The sequence below is a fragment of the Rattus norvegicus genome, chromosome 1 (assembly GCF_036323735.1).
Source record: "Rattus norvegicus strain BN/NHsdMcwi chromosome 1, GRCr8, whole genome shotgun sequence".
Taxonomy (NCBI): domain Eukaryota; kingdom Metazoa; phylum Chordata; class Mammalia; order Rodentia; family Muridae; genus Rattus; species Rattus norvegicus.
The window spans coordinates 76,157,775-76,164,901 of NC_086019.1; positions in this window are offsets into that span (position 1 = coordinate 76,157,775).

Genomic DNA, 7,127 nt, shown 5'->3' on the forward strand with positions numbered 1-7,127 from the left:
TTCTCAGTCTCTTCTTTTGTCCTGTTTATGTGTTTGGGGTTGGTAATTTTGCTGGGACTTGTCGCTGTTGATAAAGTTATACATTCAGAATGTTGGTGGCCCCTTAGCCCTACAAGTTTTGATTTACAAATCTTATTCTTAATTTAAAAAAAAAATCTTTGTGTGTAAGTACCCGTGTGAATGGATATTTGTATGTGAGTATAGACATACACACTCATGTCTCTGTGTGTGTGTGTGTGTGTGTGTGTGAGTGAGTGTGTGTGTGTGTGTGTGTGTGTGTGCCCCTACTTTCCCATCATTTGAGAGAAGGCCTTTTTCAGTTTACCACTATGTACCCCAAGATGGATGGCTTGCAAGTTTCTGAAGACTCTCTTGTCCCAGCCTCCAAAATTTCTAAAAGAGTGTTTAGATTACAGAAGCATGCAACAATTGCAGGCCTTAGTGGACTCTGAGATATAAACTCAGCTTTTAATGACTTTGTTATAAGTGCTTTGCCCATAAAGTCATTTCTTCGCTTTGTATCATCATCATCATCATCATCATCATCATCATCATCATCATCATCATCATCATCATCATCATCATCATTAAGATTGTATACTCCAGCAATTATTTTTCAGGGATCTGTGGATTCTACTTGAGTCCTATCTCTAACTGCTCCTCTAAGACTAAATTATAGTTAGTCCTACTAAATCATAACCACCTAGCAGTAGTTTTAGATTTTATTACAATCATAAACACATTTTGTTTAGTTGATAGGGTATTATTAATTGGAAATATGAGGTTCCATAAAATGAGGGCTCATGAATCCTTAACATGAGAATAGTGATATTAGGGTTTAGCATCACAATGAGGCATTTATCCCAAACTTCTGCAGAAGATTAAAAAGTATTTATTTTAGCTCAGTAAACTTTAACCCAGATTCACCACTGTTCATCTGATTATCCTAATTAATGTATGAAAGATGATTTGTGTGTGTGTGTGTGTGTGTGTGTGTGCGTGCGCGCGCGTGTTCACATGACTGATGCATGCTAGCACACAAGGAGGCCATTTAAGCAAAGGGGGAGGGGAAGAGAGAGGGGGAAGGGGAGAACAAAGCACACCAGCCAGGAGGCCCAAAGAGCCAGGTAACCAATAAGGTTGGATTATATAGAGAAGGAGAGCTGGAGAAAGGGCAGTCCAGTTCTTGGGCTGGAGAAGTTTAGGGTAGGGAGCAGGGTACAACAGCCAGGAGGGTTCCTTTTGCTCCCCCAACCAACAGACAAGTGCTGGGATTACAAGCGTGTGCCACCATTCCTGGCTTTTTATGTGAGTTCTGATTATTAGTCCCATGTCCTCATGTTTGAATGGCAAGTATTACACCAATAGGGCCACCCCTCCTTTTGCCCTTTGAGAGGTAATCATTAAGCTTTCTTGAAGCTTCATAATTTAATGAAAAAATAGAAATATTAAGGGAAGGAACATGGGACATGACCAGTCCTGGATTTCGGTACCAAATTAATTGAAAAAAAGAAAGAAAGAAAGAAAGAAATTCATGACTGCTCCTAGGTATGGTAGAGGAGAAAGTTTTTATAGATCTGTGGGAGAGCATAGCCAGAGACAGGGACATTTGAGAGAGTCCAGCATGGACGTGACCGTAGGCCATGTAGGGAAAGTGGGAGAGGAAGAGAGAGGGGAGAGAGGAAGACTAAGAGTACCAACCAGGAGAGAGAGAAACAGACAGAGAGACAGAGACAGACAGACAGAGAGACAGAGACAGAGAGACAGAGACAGACAGACAGAGACAGAGAGACAGAGACAAATAGAGACAGACAGACAGAGACAGAGAGACACAGACAGACAGACAGAGACAGAGACAGACAGACAGAGACAGACAGACAGACAGAGAGACAGAGACAGACAGACAGAGAGACAGAGACAGACAGACAGAGACAGACAGACAGAGACAGACAGAGAGACAGACAGAGACAAATAGAGACAGAGACAGACAGACAGAGAGACAGAGACAGACAGACAGAGACAGAGAGACAGAGACAAATAGAGACAGAGACAGACAGACAGAGAGACAGAGACAGACAGACAGAGACAGAGAGACAGAGACAAATAGAGACAGAGACAGACAGAGACAGAGAGACAGAGACAAATAGAGACAGAGACAGACAGACAGAGACAGAGAGACAGAGACAAATAGAGACAGAGACAGACAGACAGAGACAGAGAGACAGAGACAAATAGAGACAGAGACAGACAGACAGAGACAGAGAGACAGAGACAAATAGAGACAGAGACAGACAGAGACACAGACAGACAGAGACAGACAGACAGACAGAGACAGACAGAGACAGAGAGAACAAAAGGGATTAGGTAACCAAAATGGTTTATATAGGGAAGGGTTGCTGGGGGAAGGGCAGCCCAGACCCTGGGCTGGAGAAGTTGAGGGTTGGGGGAATGAAGTATGCCAGTCAGGAGAGCCCTGTAACAGGTAGGGACTGAGGGATGCTGGGAGAACATCCATCCATTTAATATGTTAAATAAGCACCTCAGTCGTTTGTCCCAGAGTTTGAAACCTAACAATAATGACACATTTTAAGTTAGGTAGCTAAGTGGACCCCTGTTGGTGACCACAGTGGAAATACGACACGACTCCATGGCTGCTGCATCTCTGATTCCATAACTCAAAAGTGATGGCCAAATCACCCCACTTTTTCTGCTCAACCACCAGAGTCCACCTTGCAGTTAAGATAGAAGAGTGTAAATGTTTCTGAATTCCAGTCACTCTGGCCTCTGGCAGAGTCCTGAATGTTTTCATAGTTCTAAAACTTTGTACACACTAACATGAAGTCTCACTGAATTATGGTCGCCTCATTGGAACCAGTCTTAGTGTTCTGATGCTGTGAGGAGACACCATGACCTTGACAACTCTTTTGAAAGAAAGCTTTAATTAGGGCCGGCTTACAGTTTCAGAGGTTCAGTCTTTATCGTCATGGCGGGGAGCATGGTGCTGGAGAAATAGTTGATAATTCCACACCTCGATCTACAGACAACAAGAAGATGGAGACACTGGTCCTGGCATGAGCTTTTGACATCTCAAAGTCTAAACCCAAGTGACACACTTCCTCTAATAAGGCCACAACTACTCTAGCAAGGCCACACCTCCTATACTTTCTCATGTAGTGCCACTCCCTGATGACTAGGCATTCAACTATATAAGCCTGTGGGGACCCTTCTAACTCAAGACACCACAGCATCGGGTCAGAACTTGAATAGTCATCCTATAACAAGGGACTTCAGCATGGGTCAAGGTTCCCCCCTCCCCTTTTCCTCTATGAGGCTACTCTCCCCACCCTTTCCCACCTCACTGCCCCAGCATCTCCCTATGCTGGGGCATCAAACCTCCATAGAACCAAGGGCCTCACCTCCCACTGATGTCAGACAAGGCCATTCTCTGCTACATATGCAGCTGAAGCCGTGGATCCCTCTCTGTCCACTCCTTGGTTGGTAGTCTAGTCCCTGAGGGTACTCGGTGGTCTGGCCAGCTGATGTTGCTCTTCTTATGAGCTTGCAATCCCCCTCTGCTTCTCCAGTCCTGCCACCAACTCCCCTACCGGGATCCCCAAGTTCAGTCTGATGTTTGGCTCCAAGCATCTACATCTGCATTGATCTGTTGCTGGCCGAACCTCCCAAGGAGCAGCCACACCAGCTTCCTGTCAACAAGTGCCTCTTGGCAACAGCAACAGTGTCTGGGTTTGGTGTCTGCAGACAGGATGGATCTCTAGGCGGGGCAGTCCCTGATGGCCCTTCCTTCAGTCTCTGCTCCATTTTTTGTCCCTGTCTTTCCTTTGGACTGGAACATTTCTGGGTTAAAAACTTTGAGATGGGTGGGTGGCCCCATCCCTCAACTGGGGGCCATGCCTATCTACTGGAGGAGGTCTCTATAAGTTCTATCTCCTGTTTGCAGCACATTTTAGCTAAAGTCATCCCCACTGAGTCCTGGGAGATTCTCTTTTCCCTGGTTTCCGGGACTTTCCAGTGGCTATCCTCGGTTCCTCGTCCCTCATTGCTACATATTTTTATTGGATTTTCTGACCCTCTGTACCTCTCTCCCATCCCCTCCAGTACCTGATATTGCCCCCCTCAGCTCCCTACTTATTTCGACCAAGACAACTCTTATAAAGGACAACATTTAATTGGGGCTGGCTTATAGTTTCAGAGGTGCAGTCCATTATCATCATGGAGGGAAGTGTGGCAGCCTGCAGGCAGACATGGTGCTGGAGAAGGAGCTGAGAGATCCAAAGGCAGCCAGGAGAAGGGTCTCATTCTCCATTGGGCAGAACTTGAGCACAGGAACCTTCAAAGCCCATTACACAGTGACCCACTTCCTCCAAAAGGCTATACCCATTCCAAAAGGGCTACACCTCCTAATAATGCTACTTCCTATAGTCAAGCATATTCAAACCACCACCGTAAATGATCATATAGATAAGGGCTGGAGTTATTGAAGAGATAAGGCCACATGGCCTGGGGAAGCTTGGTTCCTAGTGCCTCGTTTTTCATTAGAGTCTGGCTGAAAGGCCTGCCCTTCCATTTCCATAGTGAAATGCCAGAGACAATTAACTTATGAACAAACAAGATGACTGCTAAAGGTCAAGTACTTCCATCACTTAGAGATGCTGGCTTGGGTGGTCGAGGACGGGAGTGTGCTTGCAGAGTAAACCGCTCTGTTTGCAAAACAGGAAGCAAAAGTGTGACAAAGAAACTAGAGTCCCGCAATTCCCTTCAAGGGCATACTGTAGTGACTTACGAACTAGGAATTCGGCCCTCCTTCTCTAGGGTTCTGTCACTTCTCAATAGAGCCACACTTTTAACACACAAGCCCCTGAGACTCTCATCCCAAACCACAGTGCGTGAATAATCCACTAGTTGGCCAAGAAAAACAAGCTTTCCAAGAATTACTGAATGTTGAATGTAAACTGACTCTAATTCAAGTGTGGGGATGTTGTAAGGTGGAGAACAATTACAATATGTTACCAGGAATGGCAAGCAAACCAGTTTCCTCCCCAGAAAAGTAAGAAAGAAGCCAAGACTGGTACTCTGCCTACCTCAGTCAGACATCTGGTGTCGCAATGGTTGGTCACATTAAAGTCACTTTTACTACAGAGAGGGCAATGTCACATCCTCAGTGGAGCAGAGACTTCTGCAAAATCCTCCTTCTCCACCCATGCCAGCCTCATACTAATAGGCATGAGCTTACCTTCACATTTCATGTAGTGGTTAACTGTAGTCATAATAAGGTACAGGGTGACTCACGGCCACCTAACTCTATGTCCAGGTGATTCCATGACATCTTCTAGCCTCACAGGCTCCTGCACACATGGGGTATACTCACAGACTCAGGCACACATACACATACACATAAACGCAAAAGAACCTTAAGCCATAGATGTCCCTAGCTGGGCATGATCGTATACACCTTTCATTTCAGCACTCAAGAGGCAGGTGCGTCTCTGGATCTGAGGCCAGCCTGGATGACATAGAAAGACCCTATCTCAAAACAACAACAAAGCTTTTCAATGGCTCGCAAATGCTTCTTGTTCACACTGCTGTACTGGGATTTGTTCAAGGTTGGTTAGGTGACACTGCTTACATTTGACCAGCCTGGCCAAACTGGCCTGCTCTTATGTCTGGTGATTGACTGGCTGTGAGCTAACCTAGGCCCTAGGTATAGCATTTCAGCTTTAGTTCCCTTTCCTGTGGCTGTGATAAATTACTCCGATCAAAGCAACTTAATGGAGAAAGAGTTTATTTTTATCTCAAAATTCAAGTATCATGGGAGCATCATGGGAACGTGGGGGTGGGGATTCAAAGCAGCAGGAGCCTGAAGCACCTGGACGTATCACCGGCATGGTGAGGATACAGAGAGTGACGAGTGCAAGCAGTTCACTCTCTCCCTTTCATACAATCCTGGATGCCCTGACCTGAGAACCGTTCCACCCACAGTTATGATGGGCTTTACTTACCACAGATAACATAATCAAAATAATCACCCTCCACCCAGATGGGTGGCCCATCTTCCAGGTGATTCTAGATATCGTCAAGTTGACAACACTCACCATCTGAATGAAGGTGAGAGATTATTTTTTATTTGTTTGGTGTGTGTGTGTGTGTGTGTGTGTGTGTGTGTGTGTGTGTGTGTCCCCTTGTGGAGCTCAGAGGACAATTTGTGGAATTCTTTTCTCTCCTTCCACAGCTGTGGGTCCTCAGATTGACCTCGTGTCTTAGGGTTTGTGAAGAGACACCATGGCTACGGAAACGCTTATAAAGGAAAACATTTAATTGGGGCTGGCTTACAGTTCAGAGGTTCAGCCCATTGTCATTATGGTAGGACACATGGCAGCGTGCAGGCAGACATGGTGCTGAGAGATAGCTGAGAGCTCCACATCAGGATCTGCAGACAGCAAGAAGAAACTATGAGCCACTAGGCCTGACTTGAGCTTCTGAAACCTCAAAGCCTGGCTGTTCCTCCAAGGCCACACCTATTCCAATGAAGCCACACCTCCTCATAGTGCCACTTCCTGTGAACCTATGGGGGCCATTTTCATTCAAACCTCCACACCAAGAGAGTCAGTGAAAACCCCGTTGACACTTGGTGTCAGTGCTACCCACTTCATTCTGTTGGCTAAGGCAAACGTCTTGGTATAAGGGAGTTTGCATTCCACCTTCAGGAGAGAAATTGCATACCCTACAACAGAGGGTGTGGATATGAAGAAGCATTAACGATATATTTGCAGGTATAATGGACACATTTTCCTCCCCCTGACATGCATCCTCCATATCCTATAACAATCCCTGTACAACAGTGGGAAGCTTAGCCCAGATTGGCGGTTGTAGAAACTGAGAAGTTTTTCTACCAGTTGATAAATACGCCCCCAAATCTATGCTGTGACCTTGATGAAAGTAGGTCCAGAAGCAAAGAAGTAAAAACAGAAGAATGCCAGTAATCCCAGCTTTTTGGGAGGCTCTGGGGAAGGGCATCCTGAGGTTGAGGTCAGCTGGTCTACATAGTTAAATCCTGTCTCAAACCAAACCACTTTTCCCCTGCGTGTCATTACGTAGTCTTAAAAATCTTT